The sequence below is a fragment of the Gossypium arboreum genome, unplaced genomic scaffold (assembly GCF_025698485.1).
Source record: "Gossypium arboreum isolate Shixiya-1 unplaced genomic scaffold, ASM2569848v2 Contig00310, whole genome shotgun sequence".
Taxonomy (NCBI): Eukaryota; Viridiplantae; Streptophyta; class Magnoliopsida; order Malvales; family Malvaceae; genus Gossypium; species Gossypium arboreum.
In genome coordinates, this window is record NW_026440426.1 from 7,501 (window position 1) to 27,684 (window position 20,184).

At 35.5% G+C, this 20,184-nt stretch overlaps 1 non-coding gene and 4 pseudogenes across 1 annotated transcript; 4 read left to right on the plus strand and 1 right to left on the minus strand.

Moving 5' to 3' along the window:
- The first annotated feature begins 2,780 nt into the window (after nucleotides 1-2,780).
- On the plus strand, nucleotides 2,781-3,112 carry LOC128288880 (50S ribosomal protein L14, chloroplastic-like; annotated as a pseudogene).
- Nucleotides 3,113-9,687: 6,575 nt separating this feature from the next.
- Nucleotides 9,688-11,159, minus strand: LOC128288877 (photosystem II CP47 reaction center protein-like; annotated as a pseudogene).
- Nucleotides 11,160-13,869: 2,710 nt separating this feature from the next.
- On the plus strand, nucleotides 13,870-13,943 carry TRNAM-CAU (transfer RNA methionine (anticodon CAU)). The gene has a single exon. It is a non-coding gene; the product is annotated as a tRNA-Met (tRNA).
- A 163-nt stretch (nucleotides 13,944-14,106) lies between these two features.
- On the plus strand, nucleotides 14,107-15,779 carry LOC128288878 (50S ribosomal protein L2, chloroplastic-like; annotated as a pseudogene).
- A 3,401-nt stretch (nucleotides 15,780-19,180) lies between these two features.
- LOC128288881 (50S ribosomal protein L14, chloroplastic-like) lies at nucleotides 19,181-19,512 on the plus strand (annotated as a pseudogene).
- Nucleotides 19,513-20,184: the final 672 nt, after the last annotated feature.

The window sequence follows — 20,184 nt, forward strand, 5'->3', positions numbered from 1 at the left end:
AGAACTCATGCCTTATCGAGCATATTTATCCCATTTTAAAATTGGTTTATTCTGCAGCAGCAAATGCTCGTCACAATAGGGGTTTCAATGAAGCAGAGTTTAATCATTAGTCAGGTCACAGTAAATGAGGGAACTACTCTGAAAAGGACTAAAACCTCGAGCTCGAGGACGGAGGTATCTGATAAAAAGACCCACTTGTCATATAACTATTGCATTGAAAGATCTTGAATTTGAACCACTTGACAGATATATGCTGCGCCCAAACCAAAAAAACACCGGATGGCTAGGATGGCTAAAAAGGGATAAATAAGAACACAAATATGACATATCCTAATATATAGTAGTGGAGGATTATAGGACAAAAAAAAATAAATCCACTTGGTTTCAGACTTGGTACAACCCAAAGTCATCATTCTCTTTAGTTTGCACAACCGAAAAAAGTATTCCGAGGTCTACAAGAAGATAAAAAATAAGGAGACTGTATCAAGAATTATGTACAAAAAAATGAGACTATCTTCTGGTGTCAGGAGGAATTGCACGTATAGAATTCAAAAGACTGGATCTAATTCAGGTGATAATCTATATGGGATTTCTAAATTATTAATTGAAGATAAGCCACGAAAACTCGAAGAACTACAGATGAATGTGCAAAAGAACTTAATTGTATGAAAAAAAAACTCAACATTGCTATTACAAGAATTGGAAATATGGGCACCTAATATTCTTGCCGAATTTATAGCCGGACAATTAAAGAATCGAGTTTCATTTCGAAGGCAATGAAAAGGCTATTGAATTAACTGAGCAAGCGGATACAAAGGAATTCAAATACAAATTGCAGGGCGTATCGACGGAAAGAAATCGCACGTGTCGAATGGATCCGAGAAGGTAGGGTTCCTCTACAAACCATTGGAGCGAAAATTGATTGCTCTTATAGAGTTCGAACTATCTATGGGGTATTAGGAATCAAAATTTGGATATTTATAGACGAAGAATAATAAGAATAAGACTCTACTTGTCTTTACGTTCTATTCTGCGATAGAACAAAAAATGACAAATTCTTTGATTTTTTGATTGAACATAAAAATCAAAAAATGAGCAGTTCTAAATTCTATAAGGTTAAATAAAATTTGATTGATCATTTGATATAATTGCTATGCTTAGTGTGCGACTCGTTGGGTTTTTTAGGCTTAGGATTCAAAAAAAATGGGCGGACCACAGTATAAGCTAATAACTATAGCACTAATAACCAACTCATCGCTTCGGATTATCTGGATCCAAAGAATCAGTCAAGATATGATATATTGGTCATATCATTATAGCAACTAATTTTTTATTAAGTAAAGACAAAACCAATCTGATTATGAATAGATCGAAATTGTGAAGCAAAATAAAAGTATGTGGATAAATAGAAGGATGAGAAAGAGAGAAACAGAAATAGCAATGAAATGATATAGGATTCCAATATGTAAGGTCTATGAAGCATCTCATAAAGCAATGTAATAGAGCATCAATAGAGATTCATCAATAATTAGATGAATATCTGTTCATTGAAGAAAAAAAGAGCCTTAACTTAAGTCAATAAAGACTGAGAAGGTTGACTCAAGAAGAAATTTTATTTTATTTTATTAAATAAATATTAAATTAAAAATTAAATTAATAAATATTAATAAATTAAGGCTCCATTGGAGAATTCAGACCTAAGCATTAATCGAGGCGATGGGGACGACGGAACCCGTGAATGCAGAGGATTCTATTGAAAACGAATCCTAATGATTTATCGGGGAGGATGGCGGAACAAACCAGAGACCACTGCATTTCTTTTTATTCTGATTCTGAGAGGTCATGGGTTAACCCGACAACTGAACTAGAAAAAGAGTAAATATTCGCCGAAAATTTGAGTTTAATTTGATTGTTCAATTTTGTCGATCTGAATCTGATATGAATATGATAAAAACAAAATAAAGATTCGTTATAACATTATAACAAAACCAAGATAAGACATTATCTAGAAATAGAATCCGTGTTTAATTCCTTATACTTATATATATATCAATAGATCCAAACAAGATATACAAATTTCTAATAGATCAGATAAAATCATAAACAAAAGAATCCCAAGATTCAATTATTCATTAACTACCCGTATATCTTAAGATTAAGAATTAAATATTTTTTATTCATTTTTTTTTTCAGGAGGCTGGATGAGAAGAAACTCTCATGTCCAGTTCTGTAGTAGAGATGGAATTCATAAACAACAACCATCAACTATAACCCAAAACCCGATTTCGTAAACAACATAGAGGAAGAATGAAGGGATATCTTATCGAGGTAATCGGATTTGTTTCGGTAGATATGCTCTTCAAGCACTTGAACCCTTGGATTACATCTAGACAAATAGAAGCGGGGCGCCGCGCAATGACACGAAATGTACGCCGTGGTGGAAAAATATGGTACGTATATTTCCAGACAAACCCGTTACAGTAAGACCTACAGAAACACGTATGGGTTCGGGAAAGGATCTCCCAGTATTGGGTAGCTGTCGTTAAACCGGGCAGAATACTTTATGAAATGAGCGGGTAGCCGAAAATATAGCCAGAAGGCTATTTCAATAGACGTCAAAATGCCTATAAAACTCAATTCATTATTTCAGGATAGGAATATAGAACCAAAGGAAAGAAGTCTTGTCTTGAATAAAAAAAACAATTGCGAGTTTCCTTTTTTTTTGACAAACAATATTTCTTTCTTCTTCGTCCTTTGTTACATTGAAAAAAGATTTCAAAATGATTCAACCTCAGACCCATTTGAATGTAGCAGATAACAGCAGGGCCGAGAATTGATGTGTATTCGAGTCATAGGAGCTAGTAATCGCCGATATGCTCATATTGGTGACGTTATTGTTGCTGTGATCAAGGAAGCAGTACCAAATACACCTCTAGAAAGATCAGAAGTGATCAGAGCTGTAATTGTACGTACTCGTAAAGAACTCAAACGCGACAACGGGATGATAATACGATATGATGACAATGCTGCCGTTGTCATTGATCAGAAGAAATCAAAAGGAACTCAATTTTTGTTGCGATCCTTGGGAATTGAGACAGTTAAATTTCACTAAAATAGTTTCATTAGCTCCCGGTATTATAAGACGAGACCCAAGTATAGTTAGAGTATTTAGAGTATTTAAATGGCATAGATTAATTAGTAGATTGTGTCTCACGTATATACCTTTACTAAGTAAAAAAAAGACCGTTGGTTATATCAAAATTCAGGAGCAACAAAATTTTAGTTTACCATGGTAAGGACACTATTGCTGACATAATAACCTCTATACGAAATGCTGATATGAATAGAAAAGGAACGATTCAAATAGGATCTACTAACATCACTGAAAACATTGTTAAAATACTTTTACGAGAAGGTTTATCGATAACGTAAGGAAACATCAGGAACGCAACAAATATTTTTGGTTTAACCCTACGACATAGACGGAATGAAAAGGACCACATAGAACTATTTTAAATTTACGACGGATCAGTCGACCAGGTCTACGAATCTATTCTAACTATCAACAAATTCCTAGGTTTGGGATGGGGATTGTAATTCTTTCTACTTCTCGAGGGTATAATGACAGGGAGGCTCGACTAGAAGGAATCGGTGGAGAAATTTTGTGTTCTATATGGTAATCTGTCCGGTATACAATTGTATCCGAAACTCTCCATTTGTGCAAAAAAAAGAAAAAAGCACGGGTTGTCTAATAGAACTCCTCCTGCCCTACGGTAGTTGATACGTCAAGGAAGTTTTACCTGGAATAAAGAACAAAAAATGGATTCATGAAGGTTTAATTTAATTAGTAAATCACTCCCCTCTGGATTCCTTTAGATAATGAAGATCTGATTTTAGGTTATGTTTCAGGAGAGTTTACCAACGTGGGATAGAGTCAACAAAAGTGAAGTAAGTGCTTATGATTCAACCAGGGGCGTATAATTTATAGACTTCGCAACAGGATTCGAACGATTAGGTAGTTTTTCAACTTCAAGATTTCTTTCAGGGGATCAATTCAAATTTCAAGAAACTTATTTTCTTCAATAAGCGAATTCGGAAAATTTAAGGAATAACAACTATGAAAATAAGGGCTTCCGTTCGTAAAATTTGTGAAAATGTCGCCTAATCCGTAGGAGGGACGAATTATCGTAATTTGTTTTAACCCGAGACATAAACAAAGACAAGGATAATCTTTCTATTCTAAAAGAACTCCTGAAAGAAAAGAAACTAATCTTGAAAGCGATAAACAAATAAAATAGAAGATCTGTTTTGACATGAAATGGATATATCCATATATCTCTGACTTATCTTTATGAAATGATAAAATATGCAAAACCTATACCAAAAGTTGGTTCACGTAGGAATGGGCGCAGTAGTGCACGGAAAAGTGCACGTAGAATACCAAAGGAGTTATTCATGTTCAAGCAAGTTTCAACAATACCATTGTTACTGTTACAGATGTACGGGGTCAGGTAATCTCTTGGTCCTCCGCCGGCACTTGTGGATTCAAAGGGTGAAGGGGACCCTTTGCTACTCAAACCGCAGCGGAAATGCTATTCGAGCAGTAGTAGACCAAGGTATGCAACGAGCGGAAGTTATGATAAAGGTCCTGGTCTCGGAAGAGATGCAGCATTACGAGCATTCGTAGAAGTGGTATACTAAGTTTCGTACGGGATGTAACCCTATGCCACATAATGGCTGTAGACCTCCTAAAAAAGACGTGTGTAGAAATAAACACTAAAGAGATTTCAAGAGAAATAAATGATTCAATGATCTGATCAAATAAAATAATATTACTATGGTTCGAGAGAAAGTAAAAGTCTCTACTTCGACTCGGACACGACAGTGGAAGTGTGTTGAATCAAGAACAGATAGTAAGCGCCTTTATTATGGACGCTTTATTCTGTCTCCACTTATGAAAACCGACACAATAGGCATTGCGATGCGAAGAGCTGCTTGGAGAACTAGAAGGAACATGCATTACGTGCAAAATCTGAAAATACCCACGAATATTCTACCATAGTAGGTATTCAAGAATCAGTCCATGAAATTTTAATGAATTTGAAAGAAATTGTATTGAGAGAATTTGTATGGAACTCGTAACGCCTTTATTTGTGCCAAGGGTCCCGGATATGTAACTGCTCAAGACATCATCTTACCACCTTCTGTGAAATCGTTGATAATACACAGCATGTAGCCAGCCTAACCGAACCAATTGATTTGTGTATTGGATTACAAATCAGAGAAATAGAGGATACAGTATAAAAACGCCAAGAACTTTCGACGGAAGTTATCCTATAGATGCTGTATTCATGCCTGTTCGAAATGCGAATCATAGTATTCATTGTTATAGAATGATAATGAAAACAGGAATACTTTTCTAGAAATATGGACAAATGGAAGTTTAACTCCGAAAGAAGCACTTCATGAAGCTTCTCGTAATTTGATTGATTTATTTATTCCTTTTCTACATACGGAAGAAGAAAACTTACATTTAGAAAACAATCAACACGATGTTACTTTACCTTTTTCCGTTTCATGATAGATTAGTTAAACTAACAAAAAGAAAAAATAGCATTGAAATATATTTTATTGACCAATCAGAATTGCCTCCCAGGATCTATAATTGTCTCAAAAGTCCAATATACATACATTATTGGACCTTTTGAATAACAGTCGAAGACCTTATGAAAATTGAACACTTTCGCATAGAAGATGTAAAACAAATATTGGGCATTCTAGAAAAGAAGTAGAAAAAGCATTTCGAAATTGATTTATCAAAATTTTAATCAATGGATTTTGAACCTTCAGCACAATCCATAGATTCGGACCAGAATTGAATAAATGTATCTAGGAGAATTCACTTTGCCTTTGAGTGACTACTCCTAGATACTATCATATATTTTTTTTAATTGATTCAATTTAAAAAGACCTAAAGTTAAGGATTTATCAATCAGTAATGTTGCTCAATACCCAACCAAGGGCTACTGCAGTACCAATCAAAAAACGGTTGTCGCTACTGGACGACGAAATGGATTTTGGAATTTATTAACATTTTCAAAACGGTACTGTTAATAATCCGGGTACTGAAACCATTAAAGAACACCCAATAACTTGTTAGGTACTGTACAGTATTTGAAATACAGGAAAGAAATACCATTCAGGTAATATTTCAAAGGAGTTGCAAATGGATCCGCGGGTTCACCAATCATTGAAGGTTCTAGAACCGCTAAGCCCACGTTACAAGCAATAGTACCGAAATTACTACTGGAAAATATATAAAAGATCATTGGGCCATGCGGGTTCCCCATAATAATTATGACCCATACCTTTAGCTAATTTAGCTCTTAATACAGGATCGTTCAAGTCAGGTTTTTTGTTATTAGGATAGGTGAATTTTCTAGATCCATCCCCAAAGGAACCGGACATGATAATTTTCATCATCCGGCTCAAGCAAAAGTCAATCGAATCAAATGGATACAAACGGATACCTATAAAATAAATCTATATTCTATATGTTTAAAATAAATCTATATATTATCCCCATATATGAATGGTTCCATATGTAAGAAAAAAGTTACCCGATTCCATTTGCGGGTTTGCAATTATACATTCAAGAATTTCATTTTACAGGTAAATGCTCAATACCCAAGTAGGCGTACAAAATTGATCGTGATCAAGTGCTTTATGGGTCGTCTTAGGCCTTGCGATTCACCTTTATCCAAAAATATATCGAGATTTTTTACATACAAAGGATTTACTTGTTACTAATATAGTCTAGCCTTTGCTCTTCTTTAGATCCTTGTTTCACTCCGATAGTATAATTAAATCGGTCGATGCAGAAGAAATGAATGCATTTTCATACTATTAAGATAAGTAAAAAAAAACTAAAATCTAATTTTGATTATGCCAAATCACTTATTCTACTGGATCTTACGGAGCCCTATTTATACACAACATCGTCAGGTCTGATCATAGAAAAGATTCTCTTCAAGCGAACCAGCCTATCCTTTGTATGGGGCACACGGTGGTTGAAACAAAGACACATTTGGTTGTGAATTCCAATGTAGCAGATAAAGGCATATTTCTGCGGCCCAATCAATAGTTCAAGTCACACTCCCATAATCCATTTCTCTTCAGAATTCCTTCAACTATTCATGTCAAATAAATACTAGAATATTGTTGTAGTTGAAGAAATATCCAAATACATGTCTTATTTTTTTCAATAATCCATATTTAGCAATGAAATACTATTGTTCCTCCCCAAGTAATAAGATAAATTATTGGTTTACAATATAGCTATAGTCTATATTCTCTATAAAGGACCAGAAATGCCTTGCTTGTATCATTAGGAATGCATTAACATAAATACAGCAGTGAAGGGTAATACAAAAGTGTAAACTATAAAAACAGGTCAAAGTGGATTGTCCCACACTAGCACTTCACGTAATAACTCTACCAAGGCGATCCTATTACCGGAATAGCTTCCGGAACGCCTGTTACGATTTGACTGCCCAATAACCAATTTGGTCCCGAGGTAAGGAATAACCTGTTACATAAAGATGCGGTCAACACACCCAGAACCACGCCTGTAACCCAAGTTAATTCGCGAGGTTTTTAAAACCACCAGTGAGATAGACACGAAATACGTGCAGGATCATCATTAAGACCATCATACTTGCCGACCATCGATGAACTGATCGGATTAACCAACAAAGTTAGCTTCAGTCATTATGTATTGAACAGAAGCAAAAGCCTCAGTAACAGTTGGACGATAGTAAAAGTCATAGCAAATCCTGTAGCTACTTGTACCAAAAAACAAGTAAGCGTAATTCCTCCTAGACAATAAAATATGTTAACATGAGGAGGAACATATTTACTAGTTATATCATCTGCAATCGCCTGAATTTCAGGCGCTCTTCGAACCAATCATAGACTTTATTGAGATAGGTAAACCAAGAGGACCCCGAGAACCGTATATGAGAATTTCATCTCGTACAGCTCAAACAAAAACACCCAAGTATTAGCTGAAACGGATATGGAATAGAAAGTTTGAAACTTCTTAATCTTTTCATTCAATTTTATCTGAAGACACAAAAGGTGAAAATCAAAGCTCTTTGTTGTAGTTGTAATTATAATGCCAAAAATCAAGTCAGCGCAGTCGTCTTTATATTGATCGTTACAGGCCTCTTGAATCTTCTATTTACCTACTTATTTCTTTTCTTTGCTTTGATTTGTTCTTTGTATGAAATGTGGCTTTATTCTTGTTTTCTTTCTTTTTGATAGGAATTCTCTTGTTAAGACCTATGAATCAATTGAAACTTCAGATTCATACCAGAACCGCGATGATTCAATAAAACCTTCAAACTAAGTCAAAGATTCTTTGAGTAAGAACCATTGGATCATCACTTATTCAATCAATAGAATAGATATAATAAATAAAATACAAAGAAAAGAAAGGTTTGTCCTTTGATCAAAATAAGCATAAACTAAATGAGAGTTTGAAAGAATAAAAATCTTTCGATTTATAAATAATATAACTCTTTCTTTGAATTTTTTTGAGTCCGGCCGCGAGGTTTGAATATTAAGTATGAATCATAGTTCAAATACTTTGTGATCCATTTCATATTCCGTGCTCCAGATACTAGAATGACTATCCGACGGGAGGATAAACTATCTCGATCAAGATGACAGACCCATTTCTGTACTATCAATAGGATCAATTATAACAAGTCACACTCATATTCCGGAAATACAGAAACAAATAAATTTCGCGGTCGAACTACCGAAATAGAATGGGGCTAAAAATCCGAGAACTAAAAGTTTCAATTTTGTATTGAAACGCGAGGCTTCGTGATTCTTGTGAATCTAATTCATTGAAATTCCATCAGTAAAACGGAAGAATTATAAATCTCAAAATAATAGATAAGAATATCGCAAATAAAGCCATTGCGACACCCATCAAAGTCGTTCCCCATCCAGGGCTACCTTACCATATTCAAATTCAATGGTTTCAAATCCTACAACAGTTCGTCTTGGACCAGATCTAGAACTACCCTCAACGGTTTGTGTAGCCATAAATCTTATTTTGTATTCAGTGAGATCTGTTGACTTTGTATATCATTCCGCTGTAAATAAACAATCTTATCATAGACCCATTGTGATCTTGAAATTATATAATAATGGAAACAGCAACCTTAGTCGCCATCTCTATATCTGGTTTACTTGTAAGTTTTACTGGGTACGCCTTATATACTGCTTTTGGGCAACCCTCTCAACAATTAAGAGATCCATTCGAGGAACACGGGGACTAATTGAAGTAATGGCCTCCCAATATTGGGAGGCTCATTACTCAATGAATAATGAAAATCATTTCATTTTTTAGTTAGAATTTTAGGCGGTTCTCGAAAAAAGATAGCGAAAAAAATTATCCCTAGAGTAGATACTAAGAGGAATGTATAAACCAATGCTTCCATAAATTCGATCGTGGTTTACAATTATAGCTTCCGTACCTGTTTATTTGGAATCATCTCCCGAATAAAGAAGAACAAGAATCAAAGAAAAGGCAGCGATTTAAATCAAGATTTTCCAGCAACCTATGGCAAATCACAAATAAGTAGAAGCAAAAAATAACAAAGCAATCTTGCATCAGACTACTTGTCTTCTTGTAGTTGGATCTCCAAGTTTTGGAATGCTCCAAATTCACTTGAGCATCCAAATCTGGATCAATACCGGCAAAACATCTCTGAACAGGGTTCTAGCACCACCAAATGTGTCAAGAAGAAAAGCAAAGGCAAACGAAGCATGCCAAAAAGTAAACCAACCCTCGGACTGCTACGAAAAACACCATCGGTTTCAAAGTAGCACGATCTAATTCAAAATTTCACCCAATTGAGCACGTCTAGCATATTTTTCACAGTAGCAGGATCACTATAACTCACTCCATTGAGTTCGCCGCCATAGAACTCAACAGTTACACCTACTTGTTCGACACTATACTTTGATTCTGCCCTTCTAAAGGGACATCGCTCTAACAATTCCGTCTCCGTCTACCAAAACAACCGGAAATGTTTCAAAAAAGAGCATACGACGTACAAAAGTTCACGCCCGTCTTTATCTCTAAAGATAGGGTGCCTAACCACCAACAGCTATTCATCCCGTTGTCCATTGAACCCGCTCTGAATAATCCTCCTTTTGCCGGATTATTGCCAATGTAATCATAAAAAGCTAATTTTCAGGAATTTTAGACCAAGCTTCTGATAAACTTTGATTTTCGGCTAACCCAGCACTAACCCTTCGATATATTTCTTGCTGGAAGTATCCTTGATCCCATGATAACGAGTAGGACCAAATAATTCGATGGGGGTAGTTGCTGAACCATACCACATAGTTCCGGCAACAACAAAGCTGCAAAAAGACAGCAGCTATACTACTGGAAAGGACGGTTTCAATATTTCCCATACGTAATCCTTTATAAACGTTGGGGCGGGCGGACACTAAGATGGAATAAGCCCGCTAATATCCCAATGTCCCTGCTGCAATATGATGAGAGGCTATTCCTCCCGGAACAAAGGATCAAAACCTTCCACGCCCGCCGGATTTACAGGTTGGACCTTGCCAGTTAGTCCATAGGGTCCGACACCCATATTCAGGACCATACAATCCTGTTACATGAAATGCGCCAAAGCCAAAGCAAGCCACTCCTGAGAGAAATAAATGAATTCCAAAATCTTGGGCAAATCCAAGAAGGTTTTCCTGTGCGCTCATCACAAAAATTTCTAGATCCCAATATACCCAATGCCAGATAGCTGCCAGAAGCACAAGCCAGAAAACACAATGTGCTCAGCCACACCCAACTCAAATACCCGGTTTGTTATAGTCCCCCTGTAATACTCCAACCGCCCATGAATTGGTTATTCCTAAACAGAGTCATGAAGGGTATGAACATACCTTGTCTCCACATTGGATCAAGAACAGGATCGGAGGGATCAAAACAGCTAATTCATATAGAGCCATTGAACCGGCAAGCAACCAGAGCCCGTATGCATTATATGAACAGAAAGCAAGCGACCGGGATCATTCAATACGACAGTATGAACACGATACAAAGGCAAACCCATGGAAATACCCTTTATCAACGAAAAATAGACACTATGTAACTTTGCATTGGAATACCTCCCTTTTGGTGGATTCTTTCGGAGAAAGGATTAATATTTGTTCTATTCCATTAGTAATTAAGGAAGAATTCGGCTCAGAAGAAAAAAGGCAGATCTATTCTATACCCGATAAGTATCAATACGCAATGGGGTTGATCCTATTTTTTATGAATGAACGTATCCTATTTGTTCATCATTCAAGGACCTATTGGTAAGAATTCTCTTTCATTCATTCTGTCTTTCTTTATTTTATATTTTATGGCCTTATTCTATCTATGTATAAAATATGAGGCCAATATTATTAAGACCATTATTACGCTTCCAGATCAAAGTGAAATATAGTATTTAATTCTTTTCTTTCCTTTAATGCCTATTGGTGTTCCAAAGTTCCTTTTCGAAATCCGGAGAGGAAGATGCAGTTTGGGTTGACGTATAGTGCGACTTGTCAAATATATTGGGTCATATAGGATTCCCCGTTCTCTCTTGATCGAGATATCCTCTGTTTCGCTTAAAAAGATTGATTGAATTATCAAAATTTGTAGCGTGAAGTGTAATGAAGTGCAATTAGAGATCCATTTCATTTTTGGGGGTATCCAGATTAATATTTTCAATTAGAATGATTTATGGTTGGCTTGGTTGGACCGAAAAATGAAGCATCCAGGCTCCGTTTAGAAAAACCCAATTGGTAATACATTTATGATTACCACCTATATCATAATCATAAATCTTTTTATTTACAAATTCGAAATAGAAATAAGAACGATTTCAAACTATTAATCAATCGAATAATATGAGAAATACGTTGAATATTTGGCGGAAAACATGAAAGAAAAGAATTAAAATAAAAAGGAAATGAAATCATAAAAAGATGTGGTATTGGGTCATTTGTCCTATATGCGCAAATCAAAATCAGGCGGATCTTTACTCAGGAGTGAGCATAAACCTAAAAAATTGAATAAAAATTGTGAAACCCATTCAGGAACAAGAAAATGACATCGTGATTTGGATTGAATCCCAATGAAAAAAATAGATCAATGAAAGTTTGTGCGATAAGTTTAGCGAATTTTCTATATTATAGATTATAGGAAACAGAAAACTTATCTTTCTTTAATTTCATTTTATTTAAAAATGTAAGAAAAAGCCCTTCGTTAGAAATTAGAAGTTAGAAAAGGCACACTAGAAAAACGAAGGATGGCTGGAATCTACACATTGATTTTTTTTCGCAATTTTGTTGAATATGCCATCAAAAGTGCCTGTACGGCTACTAGGGATACAATTTTATCTAATCAACCGACTTTATCGAGAAAGATTACTTTTTTGGCCAAGAGGTTGATAGCGAGATCTCGAATCAACTTATTGGTCTTATGGTATATCTCAGTATAGAATGATACCAAAGATCTGTATTTGTTTATAAACTCTCCTGGCGGATGGGTAATACCGGGTAGCTATTTATGATACTATGCAATTTGTGCAACCAGATGTGCATACAATATGCATGGGATTGGCTGCTTCAATGGGATCTTTTCTCCTGGCGGAGGAGAAATTACCAAACGTCTAGCATTCCCTCACGCTCAGCGCCAATGAGTTTTATTTGATGGAAGAAAAAGAAGACTATGCCTTCGCCATATGAAATGAATTAGTAATAATAATAATAGCACTTCGAATTCGATATGATATTTTTTTGATTTCTTTTTTTCAAAACATTAGATTATGTATCGAAAGAGTAGTATGAGAGAAAGGGCATTTCAATTTTATCTTAGCTTTCGTGGGCCCATCTCAGCGTCACAAACTTTTTCTTTTTCACACCAGAGGCTATTAACAATATTTATAACAATATTTATGTTATAAAATAAAAAGTACGAAAAAAACTATTTTTTTCTTTCTTTTTTGAAAAAAAAACTTTGGGATGCTGAATCACAGACGAAATAAATATATAAAGCAACGGAGCCATCATAGTATTTTGAACTTTTCCGAAAAAAAAGAAGGTGGTAATTCTCAATTCAGCGACAGTTTCATTAGATATCTTACAACTAGAATCCCTCTTTTTCGATCCAGTTCCTCCACCACCGCGAACCCAGTTAGATTCAGGCATGATACACTTTTTAGTTATTGGGAGAACCAAGTACTCTCTTTCGGATCAGGAAACAGCTCTCAGAGATCTTTTTCCTTTTGGAAGATACAGGGCGAAACAATCAACCTATTGATATTGGAAGACCCAAAGATTCTTCAATGTATCATTTCTGGGTCAATGGAATTCATAGGTATAGGAAGAAGCCCTGTCAAATAGAGATTTTTTCTTTCGACCATATTTCGATTGTTAATACGATATATAAGGACCGCTACTACAAATAGTACTACACCTTGATCGTGAAATATCGATTGCTTGTTGAACCCTGTGAATTGCGTGAAAGTAGGATACTCAAATTCAGGGGTCCAAGAGTTTTATAAAACGTTCTTGGTGGAAAAAATGTGAATGAAAGATCCACTGAATTGAATTGGGTCCATGAATCTAAGAAATAGTGAAATTCTTGATCTCTCTCAATATCTCTCTCAATTCGAAAATCCAGGATTTGAATTGATGTCCTTTCATTGATTCCTCCTAAATTGCATTGATTTATCCTAAAGATTTCATTTCAATTGGAATTTGGTTATTCACCATGTGAGGATCCCCTAAGCATCCATGGCTGAATGGTTAAAGCGCCCAACTCATAATTGGCGAATTCGTAGGTTCAATTCCTACTGGATGCACATAATGGGACCCTCAATAAGTCTATTGGAATTGGCTCTGTATCAATGGAATCTCATCATCTATACATAACGAATTGGTGTGGTATATTCATATCATAACATATGAACAGTAAGAACTAGCATTCTTATTGAGACTCGAACTCATAGGGAAGAAAATAGATTTATGGATGGAATCAAATATGTAGTAGTTACAGACAAAAGTATTCGGTTATTGGTGAAAAATCAATATACTTCTAATGTCGAATCAGGATCAACTAGGACAGAAATAAAGCATTGGGTCGAACTCTTCTTTGGTGTCAAGGTAATAGCTATGAATAGTCATCGACTCCCCGGAAGGGTGAAGAATGGGACCTATTATGGGACATACAATGCATTACAGGCGTATGATCATTACGCTTCAACCGGGTTATTCTATTCCACCTCTTAGAACGAAAAGAACTTAAATCAAAATACTTAATAGCATGGCGATACATTTATACAAAACTTCTACCCCGGGCACGCAATGGAGCCGTAGACAGTCAAGTGAAATCAATCCACGAAATAATTTGATCTATGGACAGCATCGTTGTGGTAAAGTCGTAATGCCAGAGAATCATTACCGCAAGGCATAGAGGGGAGGTCATAAGCGTCTATACCGTAAAATTGATTTTCGACGAAATGAAAAAGACATATATGGTAGAATCGTAACCATAGAATACGACCCTAATCAAAATGCATACATTTGTCTCATACACTATGGGGATGGTGAGAAGAATATATTTTACATCCCAGAGGGCTATAATTGGAGATACCATTGTTTCTGGTACAAGTTCCTATAAAAATGGAAATGCCCTACCTTTGAGTGCGGTTTGAACTATTGATTTACGTAATTGGAAGGAACCAATTAGGTTTGACGAAACCTAAAAATCGATCACTGATCAATTTGAGTACCTCTCAGGATGACCTCAACAGAAAACTGAAGAGTAACGGCAGCAAGTGATTGAGTTCAGTAGTTCCTCATATAAAATTATTGACTCTAGAGATATAGTAATATGGAGAAGACAAAATTGTTTCAAGCACCGACAGAACCAGAAGCGCCCTTGTTTCAAAGAGAGGACAGGTTATTCACATTTCATTTGATGGTCAGAGGCGAATTGAAAGCTAAGCAGTGGTAATTCTAAAGATTCCCCGGGGAAAAATAGAGATCTCTACGTTACCCATAATATGTGAAGTATCGACGTAATTTCATAGAGTCATTCGGTCTGAATGCTACATGAAGAACATAAGCCAGATGACGGAACAGGAAGACCTAGGATGTGAAGATCATAACATGAGTGGTTCGACAGATTTGGATTCCTATATCCACTCATGTGGTACTTCATTGTACAATATATATAAAATTATACGATAAAATTATACGAATCCATCTGTATAGATATCATCATCTACATCCAGAAAGCCGTATGCTTTGGAAGAAGCTTGTACAGTTTGGGAAGGGGTTTTGATTGATCGATCAAAAAGAAGAATCTACTTCAACCGATATGCTTAGGCACGGCCATACATAACATAGAAATCACACTTGGAAGGGTGGACAATTAGCTAGAGCAGCAGGTGCTGTTGCGAAACTGATTGCAAGGAGGAAATCAGCCACATTAAAATTACCTTCTGGGAGGTCCGTTTGATATCCAAAACTGCTCAGCAACAGTCGGACAGGTGGGGAATGTTGGGGTGAACCAGAAAAGTTTGGGTAGAGCCGGATCTAAATGTTGGCTAGGTAAGCGTCCTGTAGTAAGAGGAGTAGTTATGAACCCTGTAGACCATCCCATGGGGGTGGTGAAGGAGGAGCTCAATTGGTGAAAAAACCCGCAACCCCTTGGGTTATCCTGCACTTGGAAGAAGAAGTAGAAAAGGAATAAATATAGTGATAATTTGATTCTTCGTCGACGGAGTAAATAGGAGATTATTTCTTTCTTCGTCTTTACAAAACAAAAAATATATTTTAAAGAAAAATGGCGCGTTCACTAAAAAAATCCTTTTGTAGCAAATCATTTATTAAAAAAATCGAAAGGCTTAATACAAAAGCGGAAAAATAATAATAACTTGGTCCAGAGCATCTACCATTATACCCACAATGATCAGCCATACTATCGCTATCCATAATGGAAAAGAACATTTGCCCATTTATATAACGGATCGTATGGTAGGACATAAATTGGAGAATTCGCACCTACTATAAATTTTCGCGGACACGCAAAAATGATAATAAATCTCGTCGTTAATATTATTATAATAAATTATAATAAAAAAATAGAGATTAATTAATGAATTCATTAGTGAGAGGTAAACTTTATGATAAAGATAAAACACAGGAGGAACCCATATACAACTTCAGACGAAGTATACGCTTTAGGTCAACATATATGTATGTCTGCTCACAAAGCACGAAGAATAATTGATCAGATTCGTGGACGTTCCTACGAAGAAACACTTATGATACTAGAACTCATGCCTTATCGAGCATGTTATCCCATTTAAAATTGGTTTATTCTGCAGCAGCAAATGCTCGTCACAATAGGGGTTTCAATGAAGCAGGTTTAATCATTAGTCAAGTCGCAGTAAATGAGGAACTACTCTGAAAAGACTAAAACCTCGAGCTCGAGGACGGGTTATCTGATAAAAGACCCACTTGTCATATAACTATTGCATTGAAAGATCTTGAATTTGAACCACTTGACAGATATATGCTGCGCCCAAAACCAAAAACACCGGATGGCTAGGATGGCTAAAAGGGATAAATAAGAACACAAATATGACATATCCTAATATATAGTAGTGGAGGATTATGGGACAAAAATAAATCCACTTGGTTTCAGACTTGGTACAACCCAAAGTCATCATTCTCTTTGGTTTGCACAACCGAAAAAGTATTCCGGTCTGAAGATAAAAAAATAAGAGACTGTATCAAAATTATGTACAAAAATATGAGACTATCTTCTGGTGTCGAGAATTGCACGTATAGAGATTCAAAAAGACTGGATCTAATTCAGGTGATAATCTATATGGGATTTCTAAATTATTAATTGAAGATAAGCCACGAAAACTCGAAGAACTACAGATGAATGTGCAAAAGAACTTAATTGTATGAAAAAAAAACTCAACATTGCTATTACAAGAATTGGAAATATGGGCACCTAATATTCTTGCCGAATTTATAGCCGGACAATTAAAGAATCGAGTTTCATTTCGAAGGCAATGAAAAGGCTATTGAATTAACTGAGCAAGCGGATACAAAGGAATTCAAATACAAATTGCAGGGCGTATCGACGGAAAGAAATCGCACGTGTCGAATGGATCCGAGAAGGTAGGGTTCCTCTACAAACCATTGGAGCGAAAATTGATTGCTCTTATAGAGTTCGAACTATCTATGGGGTATTAGGAATCAAAATTTGGATATTTATAGACGAAGAATAATAAGAATAAGACTCTACTTGTCTTTACGTTCTATTCTGCGATAGAACAAAAAATGACAAATTCTTTGATTTTTTGATTGAACATAAAAATCAAAAAATGAGCAGTTCTAAATTCTATAAGGTTAAATAAAATTTGATTGATCATTTGATATAATTGCTATGCTTAGTGTGCGACTCGTTGGGTTTTTTAGGCTTAGGATTCAAAAAAAATGGGCGGACCACAGTATAAGCTAATAACTATAGCACTAATAACCAACTCATCGCTTCGGATTATCTGGATCCAAAGAATCAGTCAAGATATGATATATTGGTCATATCATTATAGCAACTAATTTTTTATTAAGTAAAGACAAAACCAATCTGATTATGAATAGATCGAAATTGTGAAGCAAAATAAAAGTATGTGGATAAATAGAAGGATGAGAAAGAGAGAAACAGAAATAGCAATGAAATGATATAGGATTCCAATATGTAAGGTCTATGAAGCATCTCATAAAGCAATGTAATAGAGCATCAATAGAGATTCATCAATAATTAGATGAATATCTGTTCATTGAAGAAAAAAAGAGCCTTAACTTAAGTCAATAAAGACTGAGAAGGTTGACTCAAGAAGAAATTTTATTTTATTTTATTAAATAAATATTAAATTAAAAATTAAATTAATAAATATTAATAAATTAAGGCTCCATTGGAGAATTCAGACCTAAGCATTAATCGAGGCGATGGGGACGACGGAACCCGTGAATGCAGAGGATTCTATTGAAAACGAATCCTAATGATTTATCGGGGAGGATGGCGGAACAAACCAGAGACCACTGCATTTCTTTTTATTCTGATTCTGAGAGGTCATGGGTTAACCCGACAACTGAACTAGAAAAAGAGTAAATATTCGCCGAAAATTTGAGTTTAATTTGATTGTTCAATTTTTGTCGATCTGAATCTGATATGAATATGATAAAAAACAAAATAAAGATTCGTTATAACATTATAACAAAACCAAGATAAGACATTATCTAGAAATAGAATCCGTGTTTAATTCCTTATACTTATATATATATCAATAGATCCAAACAAGATATACAAATTTCTAATAGATCAGATAAAATCATAAACAAAAGAATCCCAAGATTCAATTATTCATTAACTACCCGTATATCTTAAGATTAAGAATTAAATATTTTTTATTCATTTTTTTTTTCAGGAGGCTGGATGAGAAGAAACTCTCATGTCCAGTTCTGTAGTAGAGATGGAATTCATAAACAACAACCATCAACTATAACCCAAAACCCGATTTCGTAAACAACATAGAGGAAGAATGAAGGGATATCTTATCGAGGTAATCGGATTTGTTTCGGTAGATATGCTCTTCAAGCACTTGAACCCTTGGATTACATCTAGACAAATAGAAGCGGGGCGCCGCGCAATGACACGAAATGTACGCCGTGGTGGAAAAATATGGTACGTATATTTCCAGACAAACCCGTTACAGTAAGACCTACAGAAACACGTATGGGTTCGGGAAAGGATCTCCCAGTATTGGGTAGCTGTCGTTAAACCGGGCAGAATACTTTATGAAATGAGCGGGTAGCCGAAAATATAGCCAGAAGGCTATTTCAATAGACGTCAAAATGCCTATAAAACTCAATTCATTATTTCAGGATAGGAATATAGAACCAAAGGAAAGAAGTCTTGTCTTGAATAAAAAAAACAATTGCGAGTTTCCTTTTTTTTTGACAAACAATATTTCTTTCTTCTTCGTCCTTTGTTACATTGAAAAAAGATTTCAAAATGATTCAACCTCAGACCCATTTGAATGTAGCAGATAACAGCAGGGCCGAGAATTGATGTGTATTCGAGTCATAGGAGCTAGTAATCGCCGATATGCTCATATTGGTGACGTTATTGTTGCTGTGATCAAGGAAGCAGTACCAAATACACCTCTAGAAAGATCAGAAGTGATCAGAGCTGTAATTGTACGTACTCGTAAAGAACTCAAACGCGACAACGGGATGATAATACGATATGATGACAATGCTGCCGTTGTCATTGATCAGAAGAAATCAAAAGGAACTCAATTTTTGTTGCGATCCTTGGGAATTGAGACAGTTAAATTTCACTAAAATAGTTTCATTAGCTCCCGGTATTATAAGACGAGACCCAAGTATAGTTAGAGTATTTAGAGTATTTAAATGGCATAGATTAATTAGTAGATTGTGTCTCACGTATATACCTTTACTAAGTAAAAAAAAGACCGTTGGTTATATCAAAATTCAGGAGCAACAAAATTTTAGTTTACCATGGTAAGGACACTATTGCTGACATAATAACCTCTATACGAAATGCTGATATGAATAGAAAAGGAACGATTCAAATAGGATCTACTAACATCACTGAAAACATTGTTAAAATACTTTTACGAGAAGGTTTATCGATAACGTAAGGAAACATCAGGAACGCAACAAATATTTTTGGTTTAACCCTACGACATAGACGGAATGAAAAGGACCACATAGAACTATTTTAAATTTACGACGGATCAGTCGACCAGGTCTACGAATCTATTCTAACTATCAACAAATTCCTAGGTTTGGGATGGGGATTGTAATTCTTTCTACTTCTCGAGGGTATAATGACAGGGAGGCTCGACTAGAAGGAATCGGTGGAGAAATTTTGTGTTCTATATGGTAATCTGTCCGGTATACAATTGTATCCGAAACTCTCCATTTGTGCAAAAAAAAGAAAAAAGCACGGGTTGTCTAATAGAACTCCTCCTGCCCTACGGTAGTTGATAC